This window comes from Schistocerca gregaria, chromosome X (genome assembly GCF_023897955.1).
Source record: "Schistocerca gregaria isolate iqSchGreg1 chromosome X, iqSchGreg1.2, whole genome shotgun sequence".
Taxonomy (NCBI): Eukaryota; Metazoa; Arthropoda; class Insecta; order Orthoptera; family Acrididae; genus Schistocerca; species Schistocerca gregaria.
Genome location: NC_064931.1, coordinates 419,316,716 through 419,344,169, shown reverse-complemented (window position 1 = coordinate 419,344,169; position 27,454 = coordinate 419,316,716). Strand labels below are relative to the sequence as shown.

General features: G+C 40.3%; 1 long non-coding RNA gene across 1 annotated transcript in view; it reads left to right on the top strand.

Annotated features, from left to right (window-relative positions):
- LOC126298621 (uncharacterized) overlaps positions 1-26,373 on the top strand; it is a 108,011-nt gene extending 81,638 nt beyond the window's left edge. The window contains exon 3 of the long non-coding RNA XR_007552631.1: positions 23,504-26,373. This is a non-coding gene — a long non-coding RNA (uncharacterized LOC126298621). The remainder of the gene's footprint in view (positions 1-23,503) is intronic.
- Positions 26,374-27,454: the final 1,081 nt, after the last annotated feature.

The following is a 27,454-nucleotide window of genomic DNA, read 5'->3' as shown; positions in this document are numbered from 1 at the left end:
AGGTCTTAGAGGAACATCATCTTTGTGCACCCTCAGCAACCCATATAGTCGAAGTGGTAACACAACTGAATTCAACAGACTCTTCTGAATGCTGTGTTCCATAGAGGACCTTTTTTTTATCAACTGTGTAACTGCTCTAAGAAATGTCAGTGAGGCCTTTACTCGGTTTCCTGTACGTATGAGGATCTAATAAGTCCTTAATTTTACTATGATAGTCACATTCAAAACAGCTGTTGCATTTCCCTTGCAGTGGGGATAATGATAATACTGTCATCCTCATTCTGGCGTTTTACGCGATTACTTTATGGAGAATAATCACTAATTTTTCTATAGTATCTGTTATTTGACTTCATGTGGATTAGGGGGATCAATAAACATTTATACACACTTGGTAAAGATACATGTAATAGTTGTAACTACCTACCACCATACGTAATCGCCAGTCTATGTGAAACACTTATGGTTGCCCAGCGCAGTGTTTTTGTTTTCTATCAGATACTATATTCTTATTAGGTCATGAGCCTCTTCTCAATGGAGTTGATCTCTCACCCTTCTCATAAACCTAGTTTTGTAATATATTCATTTCCATCAAGTACCATTATAAGTAACGTTCAAACGTCCACTTGTTACAGCCCACATTCATACATTTCATTTTTGTTTCATATTACTAATGCTAGCCGTAATATCGTATCAGTCTTGTAAATTCACATTAATACTAACTATTAAATGTACAAATATTGTCTTTCCTCTTTTTTCACTATTTAAGAATGTCTTCAGTCATTTATATAGCATACTTTAAGGGTCTTGTGTCCTTAGAAAATATGATTTTACCAGTTTATTAACAGAAATACTGTCAGTCATTGTGGCTACAATACAGTCAGATCCTTCCTTTGTTATTAATTTTATGGACACTGAATTTCAATTAGTTTGCATCAAATAAAATAAAACCTATTCTTCCAAGAAACTATATCTTAGCTGAGATTTTTTATGTTTTTGCTTTACTTACACAAGAAGGACTGTTACATTCCACCTTTTAGTTAACTACCATACTAGAATATTCTCTGTTGTCCATAGTCCCAATCCGAGAATTTGCGTGATATTACATTCCTTTTTTTTTTTAGAAGTGGCCTCAAATACTCATTGAGTACTACAGGCTGTTAGTAGAGGTCATTACATCTGTAATTAACTTTGATGAGTTTTATAGACCTTTACTTAAAATCAACTTAACTCTACTACTTTGGCAGTTTCAATTTTAACAATACAGCATGCCTCGTCTTGAATGGATTAGCGAACTCTGTTGTTAGTATGTCTAACTACATTATCTATAATGTGTTAGTGATGGGGGGAGGGGGGGGGGGGGGGATGAACACAACTAGAGCAAGCTGATTTTGAAAGGTGTAGCTGCATGTCCCACTGTGTTTGATCTGATTGCTACTTACAGCTTTTTGGTGTATGCCTAGTAGTACTATTTCTTAATTGCACACCAATATTATTAGTGACACAGCATTTAATTCATCTAAAATTCCTGTGGATGAATCAGAATACGCTACACAGCATACACCTTACTCCCCCCACCCCCACACACACACTCTTTGCCAACATAATCTTACTACCATTTCTCTTTCTAATAGCTGTACATTCTCACCCAAACAAACAAAAAAACAAAAAATCAGCTCCTGCTAACACAAAATATCCTTTGTGTTTTCTCAATATTTGCAAACACAATCCATCACAGTACAATTTCTTTAGTGGTAGCCAATAGTACTCTCTGTTCTAATTTTGTTATAAACTTGGTTCTGGTTTTGTGTAACATTACTTAATATTTATATTCACATGACATTTATGTTTGCTGTCATCGGCTCTAAGTAGCCATCTTACAGTCATGAACCTACTTTGATCAGCGCTAACTGACCACAAACATGCACTCAACTCAACCTTTTCCTCTTGGAACATAAATCCCATATCCCATACGAGGGTGGTTTCAAAAGTTTTCAGAATCACCATGAGAGGTCAGCACTAGCACAAAGAGTTGTTCACATGATAATCATTGGACTGTTGCCTGTAAACACGTACCATCTCAGTGCTCTTGGAAGAGAGCTGTGGCGGTGACGTGGCTCTGTTGTTCTTCCTGCATAGTGATATGTGTAGGTGGAAAAAAAAAATGAAGATTCGAGCAGTGATTAAATACTTAATATGGAAGCAAAAGACATTCATGCTGATTTAAAGAATACACTGGGGTGCTAGGCTCCTTCTTATTCAGCTGTTGCCAAGTGGACAAATGAATTTAAATTTAGTCAGGAGAGCTTACATGATGATCCATGCAGTCGGCCAAGATGTGTCACTACTCCAGAAATCACTGCAAAAGTGCCCGAAATGGTCACGGAAAATTGCTGATTGAAAGTGTGTGAAATTGCTCATGCTTTCCAGATGTCATCTGAAAGGGTATATCACATTTTAACTGAAGAATTAGAAATGAAAAGATTATCTGCAAGATGGGTGCCACAACTCTTGACACTGAATCAAAAACACATGAGAATGGACGAATCAGAACAATGTTTTGCCCATTTTAGGAGAAACGAACAAATTTATTGTGCCAGTTTGTGATCACATCGCAATATCCCAGAGATAAACCAACAGTCAAAGCAGTGGAAACTTGCCGATTCTATGCCACCAGAGAAAGCAAAGACAATTCCTTCAGCAGGAAAGGTCATGGCATCAGTTTCTGGGATTTGAAGGGGATTCTTTTCAGTACGCTTGTTCGCCCAATGCTTGAATACTGCTCAGCAGTGTGGGATCCATACCAGGTAGGGTTGGTAGAAGAGATAGAGAAGATCCAACGGAGAGCAGCGCTCCTTCTTACAGGATCATTTAGTAATAGCGAAAGCGTTACGGAGATGATAGATAAACTCCAGTGGAAGACTCTGCAGGAGAGACGCTCAGTAGCTCGGTACGGGATTTTCTTAAAGTTTCGAGAACATACCTTCACCGAAGAGTCAAGCAGTATATTGCTCCCTCCTACGTATATCTCGCGAAGAGACCATGAGGATAAAATCAGAGAGATTAGAGCCCACACAGAAACATACCGACAATCCTTCTTTCCACGTACAATACGAGACTGGAATAGAAGGGAGAACCGATAGAGGTACTCAGGGTACCCTCCGCCACACACCGTCAGGTGGCTTGCGGAGTATGGATGTAGATGTAGATGTAGATTATCTCCCCGGTGGGCAAACAGTTACTGGAGAATGCTATGCTAACCTCCTGGACAAATTGCAACAAAAGATTCGCAAAAAAAAGGCCAGGTTTAGCAAGGAAGAAAGTCCTCTTCCATCAAGACAATGTGTGCCCGCACACGTGCCGTCACCATGGCAACATTACACGAGCTAAGATACGAAGTTTTGCCACACCCACCTTATTCACCTGATACGGCTCTGTCAGACTTCTATCTCTTCCCAAAACTGGAAAATTTTTCTTGCTGGACAAAGATTCGCTTCAAATGAAGAGTTGATAGCTGGAGTTCACAACTATTTAGCAGTCCTGGAGGAAACTCATTTTTGAGATGGGATAAAGGCTCTGTAACATCTTTGGACCAAGTGCATTAATCTACAAGGTGAGTACATTCAAAAATAAAAAAAGTTTGCGATGTAAATACTTTTATCTATTCCATTCTGAGAACTTTTCAAACCACCCTCGTATGATAAACAGTGTAAAATTCTGCCTCACTAACCTTCCTAAGTTTTTGCAGTGGTAATATTTACTCATATAACTCTCACACTTTTTATGCCAAAGTGTGGCCATAACCATGGTGAATATGAGAGATTAGCTGGTCTATTGTTATCTGCCAAGAAACACACATTTTCCAAAACAATATACAATTAATTATTAAGCAAACATCAGATTTTTTGGTCATCACCTGTAACAATAGGGTACTTTCAGTTGTGTTTTTAGTTTGTTCTTTCATATATTAAATGTGAAGTATTTTATTTGCATTGTTATGAACCAAAAGCTGGTGATATATCACTCTTACAATTCTATTCAGTTTCCTATAGTCTAGTTACATAGCAATTACAGTCTCCCTTAAAACTTTCGTTGTCCTCAAAGACCAAAACACCAGTTGTCAGCAACAACCGAACTCTCCCATAGTGAACACTCTGAATATAGTTTGCCGACTTTAGCCAATGCCGAACATAACAGGACTGCACTAGTGAAGTGAAGTGGTACAGCAACTCGCAGTGGGTAAAGGCAGCTTGCAGAGTTCCCTGTCACGAACCCATGGTGGTGGAGAGACAGCATTTAGATGCAACTACCATGAACTTGAGGGAGTGCAACAGCTCATAACTGCTGCATGGGGAAACTGCACTAGCTCCAATGTACATTGTAGGCAGCTGTTAGGGGGTTCAACACACTTGATCGGCTGTCTCGATCACCACCTGCACAAACAAAATCCCCTATTCCACAATCTTCACCTTCTTCTCTTCAGACGTCATAGATTTCTTGCTCCTTGTCTCATCAAAATATCTTCAGTCTTCTGGATGGAGTTTTCTGTAGAGATGACTGTATTCCAGTATCTCATTCCTTCCCACACTGCTTGTCCTCCTTGAGAGTCACCAAGTATTCAGGGGTACATTCATTGACCAGTTAGTGTAACTCTGTTAGTTACTTAATAATTTGTTGCTGATCTGTCTTATTTTTCTTGTTGCTTGCAAGATACATTTATGAGGTCATACACCTGCTGTATCTGAAGTTACTATGTATATTAGCAACTTCATGTCTGTCTGCACAGACCTGAACTTGGGAAACAAATTCAATTACACTACCAGACAACTCTTGTATGTTCAAATCTGTTGCATTCATAATTCTTTATTCTCCGTTGATTTCCGTTAGTATATCAACCGTCAGTGGTCTCGTCTCCACTAACTTCAGATGTGTTACTGCTTGATGTTTAATTCAATAGTAAATCCTTTTAAATAGTCTATTTTGTTCATTGCTTTACCGAAACTGAGTGAGACATGTCCATTAAACATGCATGAAAACTAAGTGGCTTCCTCACAGATGTAATTTCATTTCAACAGATATGTTATAGCTTGCCTCTTCGTTAACAACTGAAATCTCTCAGATGCAATGTTATCCCTTCGTTAGAGTTTAGAAAATCTTTTAATTGTGCTTTTCTGTTGCACATTGACTTTATCAGCATACAACATCTTTGAACATATTTCACTGTCTCTATTTCTGTATAAATGATAGTACTGTTGCGGTGGGGCAGTTCTTTCCGTCCCTTTTACGACGAACCTGCACCTACCTTTGAACATTGTCTCATCAGATCCTCAGTAGGAAAGCAGAGTGAAACCTACTGTACTTAGACATGAATCAGGCTGCAATTAAAGTCACTAATCTACATTTCAGGAGAAAGTTTTCACACGAAATGAAAGGTTGGAAATTTTGTCCTCGATTAATATTATCTGAAACTTAGGTGAAAAAGTATCACTGCCAAGCCCGTGCTAGTCTTAACACAGTGACTCACAATCCATTTCACTCACGTTAGCAAGTTTATGGTGTTGTATTTACCGAAAACGTAATAGCTACAAAAATACTGATTGTTTTTGATTGAGAATGCTTGCCGAATATTAAGTCTGTCGTTACCAAATGCAGTCACAGTTTTTAGCCATCGTCCTGCTCAATTTGCCATGCAGAATATATGTCTTTTCTTGTTACAAAATTCACTTAAAAATTCCAAAATTTCTAAACACACATTGGAATAATTATGCTGTTACTTTCCCACACTTTTGATGTATGAAACACTGCTAGATCGGGTAACTTATTGTTTTCATCAGAGCTACTACTACACACGTCCGAACTGTTTCATGGCTAGGCTCCCACTCTTCCCTAGAATAGTCTCTGTCTTCTCTACCAGCAGAGAAAGGCACGCAAAGAATATTACTTTACCATTGGTCAGTTTTCTCAACAGCCAATAGCAAAACAACATTCTCCCGCGTCAGTCCGCACTTTTCATCAATTACCAATCTCAAAATAGTAAACCTAGCGACTGCACTTTTTACCGACGTAATTATCTAATATGATGAAGTTTTGTTTATGTATAAAGTTGTTTATTATTGTTATTTATACCTGAATGAACTTTCCCTTTACCATAAACTTACTTTACAAATCTATTCTACAAAAATCTCCTTTGCCCATTTCCATACTGCTTCCAAATGTTCCCACACTAAGTCCCACTACATAACTCATTAAACAATTATCTTCATATTAACCTTAAACCACACTCGTGCATCATGCATACTGCTAAAACACATTTATAACATTTTACATACACAAAAGATATAACACCACTTTATGAAAATACTAGAACAGGTTATGAAAAATACTCTAGTGGGCACAATCGAAACTAAAATCACAGTCCCCCTATCCAATATAGTCCTCTATTGGCTGATACATAAACTATGTGCACGTCCAGTCTCGCGTCACCACTTAACCGCCTCCAAGGCAGGATCGGTATACTGCGCTACGCCTCACTGTCACTTTATAGCAATTACTTCTTCGTAAAAGAACTGCCATAAATCCAATTTATCAGAGATAACCACCATTTCATAGCCATTAAATCCTATCACCTATGACCTCTGTAACCAAAATGTTAATTTAACGAGAAGTCAAATTTATAACTGAATCTACTTCCCAAGAATCTAGTTACATTTATTGCACTTTATCGTTCCTTTTTTAACTTTAAAATTGCCTTCCACAAACTTAATTGCTTCTCCCCAAAATAACCCTTTACTATTTGGTCACTAGATTGCAGATTTTTCTCTTGCCAAAGATCTTACACATTTTCAATCACCAAGATTTAAACTTGAACTATAGTTCAATTTGTTGAGAAATTCCTCTAATGTTATCTTTTCAAAATACTTTATAAATTACAATATTGATACTGATAAAAAAATCTACTCACCAAGCGGTGGCAGGGAATCTCACACACAAAAGGATTTAAGTTTTACAAGATTTCGGAGTCAGTGGCTCCTTCTGGCAGAAGAGTTGAAGGGGAAGGAAGAGGGCTGAAAGAAAAGGTCTGGAGAGGCTGAGGGAAAGGGGTACAGTTTAGAAGTTACCCAGAACTCTGGGTCAGGAGAGATTTGCTGGATGGGATGAAAAGGAAAGATTGATTGTTGGAACTGCACCAGACGAGATTTGAAAACCTCCAACAGTCTGTCTTTCCTTCTCATCCTGTCCCGTAAGTCTCCCCTGACCTGTGCTTCTTTTCTAATCTGTACTCCTTTCGCTAAACCTCTCCAGTCCTTTTCCTTCATCCCTCTTCCCCTTCAACTCTTCCACCAGAAGAAGGAGCCATTGGCTCCGAAAGCTTGTAAGTGTTGCCCCCGTGTGTGTGTGTGTGTGTGTGTGTGTGTGTGTGTGTGTGTGTGTGTGTGTGTGTGTTTTCCCCTGCTACCACTTGGTGAGTAGATTTTTTTATACGTCCATTTATATTATCAATAATTGATTATTTTTGTTGTTACATTATTGATACTGCCAGATTTCACAAAAACACTTTCTCATCACAGTTTATTGGCATAACACATACACCATATTCATGTGCACAATATACATTTCATGTATAAATGCTAACATGTCAAAAGTATATTATTATTGTTGTTGTTGTTGTTGTCGTCATTGTTATTATTATTATTATTGTTAAAATATAAAACCCACAGAAGGAACTCGGTGATCCAATGCTCAAACGGGTAGCCTCAGACTACGAGATGGAACTGTGCTGTTGGTTTTTGTTTTGAATTCTTACAGCTCTGAAGATGCTCTTCACTAAGCTACTGCTTTTTCTCTCATGGAACAAAGAAATAACAAGTTGTGTCGACACAATTTTGAATACTTCACATAAAATTTTGTAATAAAAATTCCGTTCTTAACTAACTCATGTGTTATTGAGGCTGGTAGAACCAGTACCAGTAGTGACTTTCATTCTGTATTCTATAGCACTACTCCAAGTCAGGTGAGGTAATTGCCCATATTAACAAGAACCTGTCTGTTATTAAATTCTATACTGCAGTAAGTGTACCTGGACACATAGTTAGTCTTTCCATTTTTACTACTTTTCCCGGATCTGATGCCATCTATGTCTGTGCTTATGCTTTTGATGGATACTGTAGCCCATTGTTATTTCTTCCAAAAAATTTTCCATTTTAGTCTTTGCTCCTAGGCAGAGTCCAAAGAGTGAACCTTACTTCAAATTATACATAACCATATCTAAAATAGGCAACGGCCTTGCCGCAGTAGATACACCGCTTCCCGTCAGATCACAGATGTTAAGCGCTGTCGGGCATGCTGGGCACTTGGATGGGTGACCATCCGGGCCGCCTTGCGCTGTTGCCATTTTTCGGGGTGCACTCAGCCTCGTGATGCCAACTGAGGAGCTAATCAACCGAATAGTAGCGTCTCCGGTCAAAGAAAACCATCATAACGACCGGGAGAGCAGTGTGCTGACCACACACCCCTTCTATCCGCATCCTCAGTTGAGGATGACACGGCGGTCGGATGGTCCCGATGGGCCACTTGTGGCCTCAAGACGGAGTGCTTTTTTTTATATCTAAAATAGATTATAAAATTAGTAAAAAGTGGGTGTTTAATTGCAGTGTTGTGGAGTTCAGTTTACTTTTTGTGTGCACTAGACAACAAATCACATGGTGACATGTTTTTCTATTTTTATTTTCAGTAAAGTGTCAATGGACATTTCCAAAAGACTTTCTTTTAATTTTGTAAGAAGATAGGGGGAATTGGTGGTGATACAAAATGAATCTGTAATCCATTCTTGTGTTTTATTGCATTTCTCAATTTCTGCAAAGTATTTTAAAAACTGACACATGAGGTTTTTTTAGGTGGCATTTCACTGTTTCCAAAAGTCCATCAGCAAGCCTAACGTCATTTTCCCACTGTTTTCTAACACAGTTGGAGCAACTGCAATATCCTCTTTATTAACACAATCAATCCAAAATAAAAATCCCTTTACTTTCTCATAAGCCTCAAAAATATAATCAAAACCTCGGAGTTGAAGGTTGAGCTTTTTTAATTTGTTGAATACAGGGTGCACCAAAAAAATGTATACACACTTTGAAGTGTCACAGAAAATTTATTTCCTGTTCTACTATGTTAAATTTCTAAATGGAAAACTTAAAGTCCAATTAGAAAAATAAATGTACTTTGCAAATGTGACTAATGTTCAAACTGGTGGCCTTCAGCATCAATACATTTCTGAGTATGAGTCACCACTAAGCATTGTTAGGTATGTTTCTCCAAGCAAGCATTGTTAGGTACGTTTCTCCAAGCAAGCATTGTTAGGTACATTTCTCCAGTAACAATACCTTCAAAGCAGAAAGGCCCAATGAGTCCCCTTGCAGACAAACCACACCACACATTTACACCAGGCAAATTTACAGCCTTTTAAACTGATATGTGAGGATTATCATGAGCCCAGTACACACAATTTTGCCTATCGACAATTCCATTGAGTTTGAATTGGGCTTCATTCGACCAAATTATGCTACCCATAAATCTCGGTTCGCATCTCACCATCTCCTGAACCCATTAACAAAATTCTAACCTTCGATCTGGATTGTCGTCACTTAGCTGTTGCACCAGCCTTGGAATGTACACAGGAAACTTGCCTTTCTTCAGAATGCGTAGCACACTACCAGCACTTATATTACTCTCACGTGCCGCTTGCCATGAAGATTTTTGAGGCGAATGCAGAAACAGTTCCAAGACCGCAGTTGTGGAATCATCACTTGTAGCTGTTCGAGGTCGTCCTGATCGACCTTTATGCGCATCACACACCATTCCATGAATTTCGAATTTGTCTCATAGACATGTAATTGTTAACCTTGAAGGTGGTTCTGTACCATACTCATTTCTCCACTGTCTTCGAACCGCAGCTACATTCTCAAACTTCTAGTATCACTTAATTATCTGCTTCCATGCTTAAAAAGCTCAAACACATGTCCGCCATGTTGCAGTTACTTCCTTGCCACTGCTGCCATCTGTTGAAGAAACAACATTCCTTTCTCACAGACATTTAACCTTGTAGAATGGGAAATAAATTGTCTATGACAGTTCAAAGCATGTATACATTTTTTTGACGCACCCTGTATATCTGCAAATAAGCTCGCTGGGAAATCCGCTTTCCATTTTCAAAATGTTTAATCATATCAGATTCCAATTTTGTAAGGAATCATTTTACCTCATTTTTAAGTCCAGAAAGACAAGTCAGTATGTGCCCTCATGATAAACAGTGTACCTTGGCATGCAAAAACAATTTTGTTTAGCTCCTAACTCCACACACTTTTGAAAAGAAACACCAGTCCCATGACAAACTTACTCACCAGTCCCATGACAAACTTACTCACCAGTCCCATGACAAACTTACTCACCAGTCCCATGACAAACTTACTCACCAGTCCCATGACAAACTTACTCACCAGTCCCATGACAAACTTACTCACCAGTCCCATGACAAACTTACTCACCAGTCCCATGACAAACTTACTCACCAGTCCCATGACAAACTTACTCACCAGTCCCATGACAAACTTACTCACCAGTCCCATGACAAACTTACTCACCAGTCCCATGACAAACTTACTCACCAGTCCCATGACAAACTTACTCACCAGTCCCATGACAAACCTACTCACCAGTCCCATGACAAACTTACTCACCAGTCCCATGACAAACTTACTCACCAGTCCCATGACAAACTTACTCACCAGTCCCATGACAAACTTACTCACCAGTCCCATGACAAACTTACTCACCAGTCCCATGACAAACTTACTCACCAGTCCCATGACAAACTTACTCACCAGTCCCATGACAAACTTACTCACCAGTCCCATGACAAACTTACTCACCAGTCCCATGACAAACTTACTCACCAGTCCCATGACAAACTTACTCACCAGTCCCATGACAAACTTACTCACCAGTCCCATGACAAACTTACTCACCAGTCCCATGACAAACTTACTCACCAGTCCCATGACAAACTTACTCACCAGTCCCATGACAAACGTACTCACCAGTCCCATGACAAACGTACTCACCAGTCCCATGACAAACGTACTCACCAGTCCCATGACAAACGTACTCACCAGTCCCATGACAAACGTACTCACCAGTCCCATGACAAACGTACTCACCAGTCCCATGACAAACGTACTCACCAGTCCCATGACAAACGTACTCACCAGTCCCATGACAAACGTACTCACCAGTCCCATGACAAACGTACTCACCAGTCCCATGACAAACGTACTCACCAGTCCCATGACAAACGTACTCACCAGTCCCATGACAAACGTACTCACCAGTCCCATGACAAACGTACTCACCAGTCCCATGACAAACGTACTCACCAGTCCCATGACAAACGTACTCACCAGTCCCATGACAAACGTACTCACCAGTCCCATGACAAACGTACTCACCAGTCCCATGACAAACGTACTCACCAGTCCCATGACAAACGTACTCACCAGTCCCATGACAAACGTACTCACCAGTCCCATGACAAACGTACTCACCAGTCCCATGACAAACGTACTCACCAGTCCCATGACAAACGTACTCACCAGTCCCATGACAAACGTACTCACCAGTCCCATGACAAACGTACTCACCAGTCCCATGACAAACGTACTCACCAGTCCCATGACAAACGTACTCACCAGTCCCATGACAAACGTACTCACCAGTCCCATGACAAACGTACTCACCAGTCCCATGACAAACGTACTCACCAGTCCCATGACAAACGTACTCACCAGTCCCATGACAAACGTACTCACCAGTCCCATGACAAACGTACTCACCAGTCCCATGACAAACGTACTCACCAGTCCCATGACAAACGTACTCACCAGTCCCATGACAAACGTACTCACCAGTCCCATGACAAACGTACTCACCAGTCCCATGACAAACGTACTCACCAGTCCCATGACAAACGTACTCACCAGTCCCATGACAAACGTACTCACCAGTCCCATGACAAACGTACTCACCAGTCCCATGACAAACGTACTCACCAGTCCCATGACAAACGTACTCACCAGTCCCATGACAAACGTACTCACCAGTCCCATGACAAACGTACTCACCAGTCCCATGACAAACGTACTCACCAGTCCCATGACAAACGTACTCACCAGTCCCATGACAAACGTACTCACCAGTCCCATGACAAACGTACTCACCAGTCCCATGACAAACGTACTCACCAGTCCCATGACAAACGTACTCACCAGTCCCATGACAAACGTACTCACCAGTCCCATGACAAACGTACTCACCAGTCCCATGACAAACGTACTCACCAGTCCCATGACAAACGTACTCACCAGTCCCATGACAAACGTACTCACCAGTCCCATGACAAACGTACTCACCAGTCCCATGACAAACGTACTCACCAGTCCCATGACAAACGTACTCACCAGTCCCATGACAAACGTACTCACCAGTCCCATGACAAACGTACTCACCAGTCCCATGACAAACGTACTCACCAGTCCCATGACAAACGTACTCACCAGTCCCATGACAAACGTACTCACCAGTCCCATGACAAACGTACTCACCAGTCCCATGACAAACGTACTCACCAGTCCCATGACAAACGTACTCACCAGTCCCATGACAAACGTACTCACCAGTCCCATGACAAACGTACTCACCAGTCCCATGACAAACGTACTCACCAGTCCCATGACAAACGTACTCACCAGTCCCATGACAAACGTACTCACCAGTCCCATGACAAACGTACTCACCAGTCCCATGACAAACGTACTCACCAGTCCCATGACAAACGTACTCACCAGTCCCATGACAAACGTACTCACCAGTCCCATGACAAACGTACTCACCAGTCCCATGACAAACGTACTCACCAGTCCCATGACAAACGTACTCACCAGTCCCATGACAAACGTACTCACCAGTCCCATGACAAACGTACTCACCAGTCCCATGACAAACGTACTCACCAGTCCCATGACAAACGTACTCACCAGTCCCATGACAAACGTACTCACCACTCCCATGACAAACGTACTCACCACTCCCATGACAAACGTACTCACCACTCCCATGACAAACGTACTCACCACTCCCATGACAAACGTACTCACCACTCCCATGACAAACGTACTCACCACTCCCATGACAAACGTACTCACCACTCCCATGACAAACGTACTCACCACTCCCATGACAAACGTACTCACCACTCCCATGACAAACGTACTCACCACTCCCATGACAAACGTACTCACCACTCCCATGACAAACGTACTCACCACTCCCATGACAAACGTACTCACCACTCCCATGACAAACGTACTCACCACTCCCATGACAAACGTACTCACCACTCCCATGACAAACGTACTCACCACTCCCATGACAAACGTACTCACCACTCCCATGACAAACGTACTCACCACTCCCATGACAAACTTACTCACCAGTCCCATGACAAACTTACTCACCAGTCCCATGACAAACTTACTCACCAGTCCCATGACAAACTTAATTTTAATCTTATAAGATTGTAGAGAGATTTAAAAATTTCCTCTCCAGAGTTGTATTTTGGTAATTGTATATATCCTAGAATTTCATTAGCAATAGCACCCTTTTTAATCCCAGAATTTCGAACATGTGTAAGTAGTTCAGCTTCATCAGACACTGCCACCTGTTCATTGATTTGAATGGCAAATCTTTTGTTCAGTTTATTATTTTCTGCTATTTGATCAACAATATCTTGTGCCATATCATGAATTCTATGCCCTACTGTTGTCAGAATTTGGAGTTATATTAATTACTTTAGTGGAATTTTTGTGTAACTTTTTCTGCTATAATCAAAGAAGCAGGAATAAGAAGAGATTCAACTGCGATATAAGATGATGTATTTTTTGCAACTAGCAACACCAACTCATAGATTTCTCCAGTACCAGCTTTGTCATTTTTTATAACATTTGAAATTTTATTGTAATTTTTTGCTATGCACCTGAAAAATGTTATCGACTTGTATTTTTTGATAGGCGGGACTGGTTACCAAATGTTGGTGACGTAGGGATGGGTTTATAGAATTATTCGACAGAGTTTGGTTGCAAATAATTCAGAGGGGAAGTAGTGAAACACACATATTTGATACAAATCCATATTTAATGTAAGATTCACTGTAACATAAGTTTGTCACATTTCTTGGGTTTTTGGACTTGCTCATAGGTGGTTCAACTTTTAACACTGTTTTCAGTGATGCCCTTTTGTGGAACACACATTGTTTTTTTACTGGTGGTCGTTGAACACCACTATTACTTGTTTAATTGATTTTATATTTTCCTCCTGTAACAAATTTATCCATCTTACAAAGAAAGTTAAAACATATAGTTCCATACCACAATGCAGAAAATAAATTCAGCAGTGATAATCTGAAAGTTAGTTCACAAATATAAATAATGAGAAGTGAGGCCTGTGAGTAAAGAAAACAAACCTGCACATGTTGTTGTTGTTGTTGTTGTGGTCTTCAGTCCTGAAACTGGTTTGATGCAGCTCTCCATGCTACTCTATCCTGTGCAAGCTTCTTCATCTCCCAGTACCTACTGCAGCCTACATCCTTCTGAATCTGCTTAGTGTAGTCATCTCTTGGTCTCCCTCTAAGATTTTTACCCTCCACGCTGCCCTCCAATACTAAATTGGTGATCCCTTGATGCCTCAGAACATGTCCTACCAACCAATCCCTTCTTCTGGTCAAGTTATGCCACAAACTTCTCTTCTCCCCAATCCGATTCAATACTTCCTCATTAGTTATGTGATCTACCCATCTAATCTTCAGCATTCTCATGTAGCACCACATTTCGAAAGCTTCTATTCTCTTCTTGTCCAAACTATTTATCGTCCATGATTCACTTCCTTACATGGCTACACTCCATACAAATACTTTCAGAAATGACTTCCTGACACTTAAATCTATACTCGATGTTAACAAACTTCTCTTCTTCAGATACACTTTCCTTGCCATTGCCAGTCTACATTTTATATCCTCTCTGCTTCGACCATCGTCAGTTATTTTGCTCCCCAAATAGCAAAACTCCTTTACTACTTTAAGTGTTTCATTTCCTAGTCTAATTCCGTCAGCATCACCCGACTTAACTCTACTACATTCCATTATCCTCGTTTTGCTTTTGTTGATGTTCATCTTATACACTCCTCTCAAGACACTGTCCATTCCATTCAACTGCTCTTCCAAGTCCTTTGCTGTCTCTGACAGAATTACGATGTCATCGGCGAACCTCAAAGTTTTTATTTCTTCTGCATGGACTTTAATACCTACTCAGAATTTTCCTTTTGTTTCCTTCACTGCTTGCTCAATATACAGATTGAATAGCATCGGGGATAGACTATAGCCCTGTCTCACTCCCTTCCCAACCACTGCTTCCCTTTCATGTCCCTCGACTCTTATAACTGCCATCTGGTTTCTGTACAAATTGTAAATAGCCTTTCGCTCCCTGTATTTTACCCCTGCCACCTTCAGAATTTGAAAGAGAGTATTCCAGTCAACATTGTCAAAAGCTTTCTCTAAGTCTACAAATGCTAGAAACGTAGGTTTGCCCTTCCTTAATCTAGCTTCTAAGATAAGTCTTAGGGTCAGTATTGCCTCACGTGTTCCAACATTTCTACGGAATCCAAACTGATCTTCCCCGAGGTCGGCTTCTTCTAGTTTTTCCATTCGTCTGTAAAGAACTCGCATTACTAATTTGCATCTGTGACTTATTAAACTGATAGTTCGGTAATTTTCACATCTGTCAACACCTACTTTCTTTGGGATTGGAATTATTATATTCTTCTTGAAGTCTGAGGGTATTTCACCTGTCTCATACATCTTGCTCACCAGATGGTAGAGTTTTGTCAGGACTAGCTCTCCCAAGGCCGTCAGTAGTTCCAATGGAATGTTGTCTACTCCAGGGGCCTTGTTTCGACTCAGGTCTTTCAGTGCTCTGTCAAACTCTTCACGCAGTATCGTATCTCCCATTTCATCTTCATCTTCATCTTCATCCTCTTCCATTTCCATAACATTGTCCTCAAGTACATCGCCCTTGTATAGACCCTCTATATACTCCTTCCACCTTTCTGCTTTCCCTTCTTTAGTTAGAACTGGGTTTCCATCTGAGCTCTTAATATTCATACAAGTGGTCCTCTTTTCTCCAAAGGTCTCCTTAATTTTCCTGTAGGCAGTATCTATCTTACCTCTAGTGAGATAAGCCTCTACATCCTTACATTTGTCCTCTAGCCATCTCTGCTTAGCCATTTTGCACTTCCTGTCGATGTCATTTTTGAGACGTTTGTATTCCTTTTTGCCTGCTTCATTTACTGCATTTTTATATTTTCTCCTTTCATCAATTAAATTCAATATTTCTTCTGTTACCCAAGGATTTCTACTAGCCATCGTCTTTTTACCTACTTGATCCTCTGCTGCCTTCACTACCTCATCCCTCAGTGCTACCCATTCTTCTTCTACTGTGTTTCTTTCCCCCATTGCTGTCAAATGTTCCCTTATGCTCTCCTTGAAACTCTGTACAACCTCTGGTTCTTTTAGTTTATCCAGGTTCCATCTCCTTAAATTCCCACCTTTTTGCAGTTTCTTCAGTTTTAATCTACAGGTCATAATCAACAGATTGTGGTCAGAGTCCACATCTGCCCCTGGAAATGTCTTACAATTTAAAACCAGCTTCCTAAATCTCTGTCGTACCATTATATAAATCTATCTGAAACCTGCCAGTATCTCCAGGCTTCTTCCATGTATACAGCCTTCTTTTATGATTTTTGAACCAAGTGTTACCTATGATTAAGTTGTGCTCTGTGCAAAATTCTACCAGGATAAGTCATGAAAATACACCGGGTACGGAAAGATTGTAAATCAGTCAGTAATGTACATTTGGAGCCACTCTTATTGTTGGCAGTGTTTTGAAACAAACAGTATAAATCATTAGCTAGTGCAGCTGTAAAACATTGTTGTTAGGTATACAAGTAGAGTAAGTAAAATGGATTCTTGGATAGAAGACAATTCAGATCCCTCTGGCTGTAATAGTTTTCATTATTTGTGATAATTCAGGAAACATATTACAGTATACTCATAGTATGTATATTTTAAATTTTACATACCCCCTATGAAGTCGTCATGTACCCCTGGTGGTATGCGTATGCAGGTTGAATATCACTGCTCTAGTTCTTCCAGCATAAATATTTACTAGTGCACGGGATGTGGTATAGCCAACACACTATGAGTGAGTTGTAGTTATTGTGAGGTAGCAATTTATATGTTAGTCAGTCTTTATATAATTATTTTTTAGTATCAAAAGGAAAGTTCACTTGAGTCAACTGTCAAATTCAAAGCAGGATGGCTTATCAGTACTTACATTCAGTGGGTGGCATTCCAATTGCTGCTGAGAAACACATTTAAAAATATTTTAAAGCAGAAAAAATGTTCCACCTCTCAAACATGTTAATTCCTTCCTCATATACAGCTCACTTAGGCCTCAGCTTGCGGGAAACCCACCTGTTGTGAGGGCAATTGGAGACAGATTTTCTACTTTAAAATGCGAAAATTAAAGAATTTAAAATTTCACTTCCTGAAGGTATGTACTTGCCAGCCAATTTCTTGTATTTTTGCTGTCTTTATGTAATGGTATGCAATACATGGTCAGTTGTTCCACTACCTAGTGCATGAGGCTGTGCCAGCATTTTCTGTGTTGAGCTTAATTTTCCAAGTGCCCCTTTCCAGGTTTGTGCATTTACTCATGAATTTTTTGACCCCACCCTTCATTTTTCCAGTGTTGGATTTCTCCTATCTGAAAATTAATGTTCATTGGTAAGTAAAAAAGAAATAGTTTCTAAAAGGTTGGTACCCATGATAGCCCTTTCTTTTTCTCCTTTGTTCAAACAGGGATTTTCAAGGTTGCTACCATCTGCCCCTTGTTAGCTTTCGGCCTCTGAGAAGTACCACATAATAACCAAATAAAAATATATCTTTGTGATATACAAAGAAAATGGTACTCTGTACAAATTTCAGATGCAATGTAAAGTGACAGTGAAAAGTTAACCAGTAAGGGCAAAGACCTAGTGGGAGCCACTAAGCCTCAGGAGATGGTATTGATACTTCATTGTCAGACTGTGTGAGCATGTAAATTTGCGTAAGTTGTGATTTTATTTGCATTCGTTGTGGGAATTGAAATAAAATTCTATGAGATTGTGCCAAATTCCACCTGGATTGAAGTGATAGCTATGGCATTTGTAATATTTGTTTTTTCTTGGTAGTGCTACCTGAGAATTTGTTTGCTGGTTTGTTTGTTTCATGTTACTGGTGGTACTTCTGTACATTAGGTGCTGTACTGGTCCTTAAGTATTACAAACTTTTCTTCCACTAAAAAAAAACTAAAAAAAAATGTTACATAATAGTGTATTATCACTACATTGTGAAACACACATAAGTTGTGTAAGAAGAGATTAACATTAATTATTTACAAAAAGAAGTCCATGATAAAACCAGTACAGTCATATTTGTGATCTTAATATCAAGAGAACTATCACTTACATCCTAACTCTACGTCTCGTCCGTAAGAGACCCGTCCAGGGTACTGTGCTTCATGAGCACTACGATGCCACAGACCTATCTACCAGCTACAACCTATGCCTCTTGATTCAACTCCATTACACTCCCTAACATATTCTTGTCAGAATTTCCTAATACCAAATACATTCCGCCATTATGTCGTAAACTGGTTCTGACAGTTATCTTAGGTAGATTCTCTGCTATCATGCTGATTGAACCTCGAGGGATGAAGGATGGTATACCGATGATGGCGTAGCCAGTGACCCGTCTCTTGTGGTATCTTTTATGCGCATTAGACAAATTTCTTGCTGTACTTCCTGTATGTCCACCACCATTAGAACTGTTGTTTGATGTACCAACTCTGTATTTGGTGTTGTATGCATATAACTTTTATGAGTTAAATTTTTCTCAGCTACATTAAAAAATTGCTAAAAAGATCCATTGTATTGCTGGTAATTCAAGAATTTTCATTCGACTAAGTGTTATTAATATTCTTTGTTTTTTCTTTTTCTTATTTTATAATGTTTAAATCTATTTGATTTTATTGTGTGAATTTCTTGTGAGTTTGTCAGTTTCCAACATTGTGGCACTTTTTGTTATGCTCCACAGTCATGTATTATACTTTCTAAAAATCGATCAGTTGACAGGCATTATTGCTCATTGTAGAAATGCTGTAGACTCTCATTTCTAAGCACATGACCTCTTTTTACACTAAGAGTGTTTCAGTTGCTTATGTAGGTTATTTTTAAATTTCTATTTTTAAGTGGGAAAGCTACAAGGACAACCCCAGAAGTGAGGTCTCCTATTTTTAGGGGACATAGTGAAACTGTTAATACGGTTGTTGGTGACATTCTTGAGTCCTGTTTCTTTCACTCCTAAACAGACGTGCACTTGACTTGAATGTTACTTGGAAGCTCAGTCTTGGCTTGATAGCCATTCAAAAGGGGGCTCTCATTGAATGCTACTATCAGATGAGATGTTAACAGTTATTCAATTTTTGAATGCAAAAAGTATTAAACTGGTTGAAACTTATCACCTGTCACTGCAAAATCCATTTGCAGCTTTGAATTACAGTGCACCAGCTCAACAAACATTTTAAAAACATGCAATATGCAAAATGCAAAACAAGCTACTGCAAGAGCGGTAGGGTGTCAGTTTCCAAAGCGCCAGTTGTGAAGGTTGTAGAAACCAAGCACAAAGATCAGAGGATCACTCTGGATGCTCACTGAATTTTGGTTCCTGGAATTTCCTGAAGCATCATCCAAAGGCTTTTAACAGATAAATTGCAATATCTGAAGATGTGTGCAAGGTGGATACTGCATACCCTGACAGAAGACCACAATGTCAGTGAGTTGATTCTTCCTCCGCATTTCTTCAACGCAATGCAGTCAAAAAGGTCAGCTCCTTGGACTCGATTGTCACATGTGATAAAAGCGGTCATTCCACTTCATGCCTGAGCTGAAACAATAGTCATGTGGTTTGTGGCATCCCTCTACACTCAAGCCATGAAAATTCAAACAAACAGTGCCTCCCAGTAAAGTCATGGCAACTGTGTTTAGGGATCAGAAGTGGGTACTGTTGGCTGACATTCTGTCTGCTGGGACAACAGTGAATGGTGATTGGTACTGTGAAACACTGAAAAAACTCAAAAGGGCAATTCAGAATTGGAGAAGACGAATGTTGACCAAGGCCATAAGCATTCTCCATGAGAACGCCCACGTACAGTTCGCCTGTCAAACCGTCAGTCTCATGCAAAAACTTTTGTCATCCACCCGCCATACAGTCCAGACATGGCACTCGGTGACTACCACCTATTCCAAAAGTTGAAGGAACCTTTGTGTTAATGGTGGTTCTGCTCTGATGATAAGCTGAAAGATGAGTTTCACCGCCATGTCCTTCAGGAGGTGTTAAGCTTGTACGACATACGCATTGTGAATAGTGTATAAATGCTTCGACTCCCTTTTCGCTGTAAAATCTAGTTGATCTAGTTCTGGGTGTGGTTGGTTTGCTGTTCTGTGACTAATTACTTTACAAGTGGAACCTTGTGGTTTGCCTGTAGTAGTATTCTACCTCTGCCTTAAGTATATGTGTTTCTGATTTGTATTGATGCTGAAGGACATTAAGTATTATTTAATTGAAGTTGGTCTTCTGTGCAAGAAGTTTCTCATGTTTGGTAATGCAACTTGATTTCTAGATTGTAAGAGATGAACAGATTCATTATCTCAGTTCTTGCACTCTGCGTTTTTTTACAGTCTGTATTAAAGTACCTACAAATGAATAAGGTTTCGTCGCCTTTTTCTTTTTTAATGTACATATGCTGACACAAAGAATGTGGAGCACCCAGAAGTAGTCAGATGTCAATAGAACTTTTCCTACACTTGCACACGATTGTCAGGTATGTAAATTCTCCATGACAGGTAGAACTGCATTAATGTTGTTTGTGTTCAGTCTTTTTACCAGGTCTGGTAGGGTATATAAGGGGCATGAACAGCGTCAGATGTTTAGTGATCACTCTGGACTCCATGCAACCTTCTGTTCCATGCTGCACCATTGGTGCAACAGCCGGACTAGGAAATTGCTACACAATGCGTAGGTTGCTGTTAACATCACAACACAAACAATTGCATTTGGAGTGGTGCTATGACTGGGGAGCATGAACTACAGAGGCATTGCATTGTATTCAGCAATGAATAGTGGTTCTGCACTACCCCAAATGATTATTGTTAGCAAGTATAGTATCAATCTTTGGAGAGGTCCTATTTTTCAAATGTTTTGAAGAGGCACAGCAGTATTATTGCAGGCATCATAGTGTGGGGAGCCATCAGGTATGACTGCAGGTCACAGCTGTTAGTGATTTAGGAACGCTAATGGTGCAACAGCATATCATGAACATCCTGCGTCCTCATGTGTTACCTCCGGTACAACAGTATGGTAGTGCCATTTTTCAACACACAGTGCTCATCCACACATGGCACATGTGCCTAGGAAGCTTCTGTAATGGTGAGGTACACCCCTGCCCTGATAGATATCCAAATCTGTCCCCCAATAGAGCATGTGTGCGACCAGCTTGGATGTCAACTCTGTCTCGCAGTAACAGCTGCAATTTCATATACAATTTCCAACAACTATGGGCCAGCTTGCCTTCTGAAAGGCTAAAACGATTTCGACACCCTTTCCAACTGAATTGGAGCCCCCCCCCCCCCCCCTTCCATTTCCATAGCACTGCAATCTGTCAGTCACAAGAAGAGTTACAGACACAAAGTAGTTTTACAGTACTCCTTTTTTCAATGAAGATGCAGTTTCCACCCCTCTGGAATTGTAAACTGCTAATTCATAGGTAAAGGAAACAAAAGAAAAATTTGGAATAGGAATTAAAATCCATGGGGAAGAAATGAAACCTTTGAGGTTCACCGATGACATTGTAATTCTGTCAGAGAGCAAAGGACCTGGAACAGCAGCTGAACGGAATGGGCAGTGTCTTGAAAGGAGGACATAAGATGAACATCAACAAAAGCAAAACGAGGATAATGGGATGAGGAGAAAGAACAAACCTGCAATGGTCAGGTACATTATTACTTGTGACCAGCTTTACACGGTCAACTTCTTTAAATATCTGGGCATAACGTAGCAGAGCGATATGAAATGAAACAAGCGTGTAAGAACTGTTGTAGGGAAGGCAAATGGTCAGCTTCAGTTTATTGGAAGAACTTTAGGTAAGAGTGGTTTACCTGTAAAGGAGACTGCTTATAGGATGCTGGTGTGACAGATTCTTGAGTAGTGCTAGAGTGTTTGGGATCCATTCTAGATTGGATTGAAGGAAGACATCAAAGCAATCCAGAGGCAGGCTGCTAGATTTGTTAGCAGTAGGTTCAAACAACACTAGTGTTATAGAGAGACTTCAGGAACTCAAACAGAAATCCCTCAAGGGAAGATGTTCTTTTCGAGAAACACTATTGAGAACATATAGAAAACTGGCACTGACTGCCAAACTATTCTACTCCCACCAACATAACATTGCTTGTAAAGACCATGAAGATAAGGTATACAAAAAATGAGGGCTCATATGGAGGCATATAGGCAGTCATTTTCCCCACACACTATTTGTAAGTGGAACAGCAAAGGAAATGACTAGTAGTCAAGCACCATACAGTGACTTGTGGAATATCGGTATTGATGTAGGTGCAGAAAGACACATCTGCAGTAACTTATTTTGCATTCTACATAATTTTGAAATGTTTGCTGAGCTGTTGCATTGTAATTCAAAGTTGCACATGGAGTTTGAAGTCGCAGTTTGGGGTGGTACCATTATTCAGAAGCAAAACAGAAATTTAATCATGCTTAACAAATTGCCCCCATATCGACACCTGCTTGCGATCTTAGTTGTCACATCCATAATGGAAAAAAAAAATTAACTCTCTGCCCATAAACAATATACTACACTAATAAATAAAAACCTGAAAAAGAATATTTTGTCCTTAACTGCCAATATCAAAATATTTCAATAACAGACAACCATAAACTGTTCAAATATTAATATCACTAACAGCAGCCAGAGACTCCAGTGGCACTAATGCCACCCGCAAATATTTCAGAAACACGAACATCCCACACTAGTGTGTGCCACCGCACACTCCAACACACCCTCTGCAGACCAAACAACATTCAAATATGCCACACCAACAGGATATCACGAAATACAGATATGTCATGGGTCAAAGCAAACAAGTGGTGTCTAACACTTGAGTTGACTCTTGCTGCACTGTTATATTGGAAACATCTTAATAAAATTGTTACTATAGCTGTCTGTGTTTCTGTTGCTTACAGGTGCCTGGTGACAAGTAAACATGATCATCTATGTAACATCCACCACAGTTGACAGGAAGTGCAACTCAAAGCATTAGATAACCTGTAAAAACAGTTTCACTATGGATGCAGTAACTAAACACAAAGAAACACTGCTGTGAATATGAGGATGTCAGAGATCTATAAGTAATTTAATAATGATCCAGTGTGATTCAGAAAGTGACAGTGATTGAAACTAGTAAAATCTTTGTGCTACAGCTACACTTTGCAGTTAGAATGTGAATGGAATGTTCAAGTTAAAGTCAGTGTGATGTGTCCAATACAGATGATTTGCTCTCAGCAAACTGACATGCTATACAGCTGTAAATATATACAGGGTGTTTCACTAAATGTGTTTGCCTCTGTATGTTACGAAGTAATGGGCAGTAGAAATATTTATTGCGGTAGGTCACCGTAAGAAATGTTACACTGTCTGCAGAGCTGTGAACATAGTTTATTGTGTTATTGTCCAAAGAGTTACAGCAAAAATATACAATTTTTTAAATGGAACGATAGTTGTTTCTATCATGCACTGGAATCAGTAACACCAGCTGTATATACATCAATTTAAATTACATTCCTATCACTTTTAATTTGGTAGCTACAACCCTTCAAAGTTTCAGGCACAGATACCACACACACTGCGCTTATGCAATGCACCTTCTAGATATGGTGTGGCCGAGTTGTAATGTCGCCAGTGTCACGGAGCAAGAAGCTTCCTCGATGTGCTGTTAGACTGCCAAGTGTCACTGCACACAGCTCTGTACCTGACAGTTCGAGCCACACAAACAAATGGGGATCAATATATCACAGTTACTGGCATCAGATGAATATGGCATGCACGAACAATGAGTACGTTTACATGTTGCTGATGCTCAGCGAGTGTCGACACGATGCCACTGAAGCAGCCATAGCATACGCTGTGGGATATCCTAGGTGAAGAGATCTGGCAGCCATTACGTTCTTATGGAGTTGGTTTTAGCTGCAGTACACCACAATCCACATGTCAGCTTACTAGCCGTTGCTGCAGTCGCTGGTGTCAGTCTCACATCTGTGTGTCGTATAGTACACGCCCACAGGTTTCACCCGTACTGCCTGTCACTGACCCAGTAGCTGCATGGGAATGATTTCTACACAAGAGTTACATTCTGTGAATGGGCCATGCGTAATTTCATGCTGGAGTCTTTGTAAGGTGTTAGTTCTCAAATGAGTCCACGTTCACAAATTATGGTGCAGTGAATCCCCGTAACATGCACTACTGGGCCACAGACAATCCTCGGTGGGTACGACCTGTCGACTGTCAATGTAGTTGGTCTATTAACGTATGTTGTGGAATCGTGGGGATGAAATCATCGGTCAAGACTACTTCCCAGGTACACTGACAGGTGAATTATATTGCACGCCTATAGTCGACAGTTTGGGTGGTCTCCTTGAACGTGTGTGTCTACACACGAGAGTCAATATGTGGATGCAGCATGATGGTCACCCAGCCCATTCTGCGGACACTGTTGTGGAAGAACTAAACAGCAGGTTTGCGGGAAGGTGGTTGGGATGCTATGGTCCTCATTCATGGCCTGCAAGATTGCCCGATTTAACACCATTAGATTTCTTTTTGTGCAGATATCTAAAGGATCGTGTTTGTCACTGAGCCCACATCCCCAGATGATCTGAAATGGCACACGATGCATGTTGCTCTGTGACACTGGCGATGTTACATCTCGTCCGTAGATCCTTTAGAAGGCAAATTGCATTGTGCATTCAGGAACATGGACACACATTTGAACATCTCATTTAAATCAACTTCTCACCTCCAGAACATCCATCACCCACAACACAGCCATGTATTATGTACAGCGTGTGGTATCTGCCCCTGAAACTAAAAGTGATAGGAATGCAATTTAAATTGATTTATACACTGCTGGTGTTACTGGTTCCAGTGCATGATAGAAACAACTATTATTCCATTTAAAGAATTGTATCTTTTTGCTGTAATTCTTTGGATAACAACACAATAAACTATGCTCATAGTTCCACAGACAGTGTAACGTTTCTTATGGTGACCTACCACAAGAAATATTTCCGTTGCGTATTGCTTCGTAACTTAAGGAGGCATTTAGTGAAACACTGTATATACCAAGCTAACTGCTAATCTTGTGGCAATATTGAGCAACAACAGATTAACTTGTAAGTTATTTTGAATGAAGTGTATGCAATGGTAGATACATCTAAATTGAATTGTATAGAGGTAGGATAGTGTTGGATTACACATGATTGTTGACTGTATTGAATGGGGAGCTCATAAGCTCATACAGAGATTGCTAGGTTCCTGTGCTGGAAGTTGCTTTGTGTAACAAGTCCCCTCTTACTGTAAAGTTTGAGAACATTTGAGCATCTTCTATTTGTTGCAATAGTTCTCTCTCTTGAAGACCGGGATGTTGGAATAAGCATTAGTATTGTGAATTTGTTTGACCCCTCGCCTCCCTCCCGTAGCAAATGCCCAATTCCATTGAAAAACACTGTAGATGCTTCTTTAAATGGTAAAAAAAGATTTATTATTAACTAGACAGAATGATGTTCACCCTTATGCTTATTTAATATCTCAACCTGATAATTACATATATGGCGGACCTGATAATTAAATATTTAAATTTTTCAAATGCCTGAGCTTGGGTCATGCTGCTGTTGTGTGTTTAACCTACGTGTGGGGTTTATAACCTCCTAGCTCAAATAGGAGTGGAGATATGGACTCAAATGTGTGTTTTTTTTTCCTGTCTATGATGTATAGGCTGCACTGCAAGACAGATTTGTTGTGTGGGAACAGAACCGGACTGCCAAATCGACCTGGTTTGCAGGTAAGTGTACATGTCAGGGGCAAGAAACTGTTTTGTGAGCCTTGCCATGTAATCTAACCTGCATTACAGGTGTGTTATATTGTAGTATTGATCAGCTTTATTGACCTGCTTTGCATGGCACCCTATTCATCAGGGGCAAATAATTGAATGAAGCAGGTGGGAGATGTAGAGAGGTGGTGGGCAGGTGGAAGAGGAGGAGGCAGAGATGGAAAGAGGAAGGGGAAGGAGGATGTGGCCAGAGGGAAGGAGAGGAACATGGTTAGAGAGAGGGGACAAGGGGGGGGGGAGAGAGAGAGAGAGAGAGAGAGAGAGAGAGAGAGAGAGAGAGAGAGAGAGAGAGGGGGGGGGGGGCATACACAGATGGATAAAGGTGGGACAATGAGGTGGACAGACAGGCAGGCAGACGGAAGAAGAAGACACAGAGAGGGGTAGGAGGGGATGTGTTAAATATATGTCTCAAATGTATATGCGGGCAAAGCTGCAGGAAGAGGGATAGGAAAAAAATTGTAAAAGTTAAAAACATGTCAAAGCAGAAGTTTAAGATTTGCTAGCAGAAGTGGAAGAGAGAGTTCTGCCTGCCAGGCACCAGGCAGACATGAAAGGTGGAATCCCTAGATATTTTTCATAGCCTCTCAGGTTCTTCAAATTAATTATCTGCCTGTGAGAGTCGTTAGAAATACAAAAGTCCACTGTTCAAGTCCTGTTGTAGAACCCAGTTTTAATCTGCCAGGAAGTTCCAAATTGGCACACACTCCATTGCAGACTGAAATATCATCCTGGAAGCAATTCCCAAGGCTGTAGCTAACCAATTTCTCCACTATACCTTTTCCTCCATGAATGCTAGTTCCACAAGGTATGCAGGAGAAATTCTGTGAAGTTTGGAAGGTACAAGTAGTAGTACTGCCAAAAGGGAAACTGTGAGAGCAGGCCGTGAGTCATGCTTGGATAGCATGCAAGGCTTTGCACAAGTCTGTGCACCCAAGAGGAGCTCACAAAACCTCATTGGACTGTTCTTCCTTATCCAGCCAGCAGTGGCCCAGTGAAGGATGCACTCCTTGATAGGCAGTATGTTTTTGTAGAA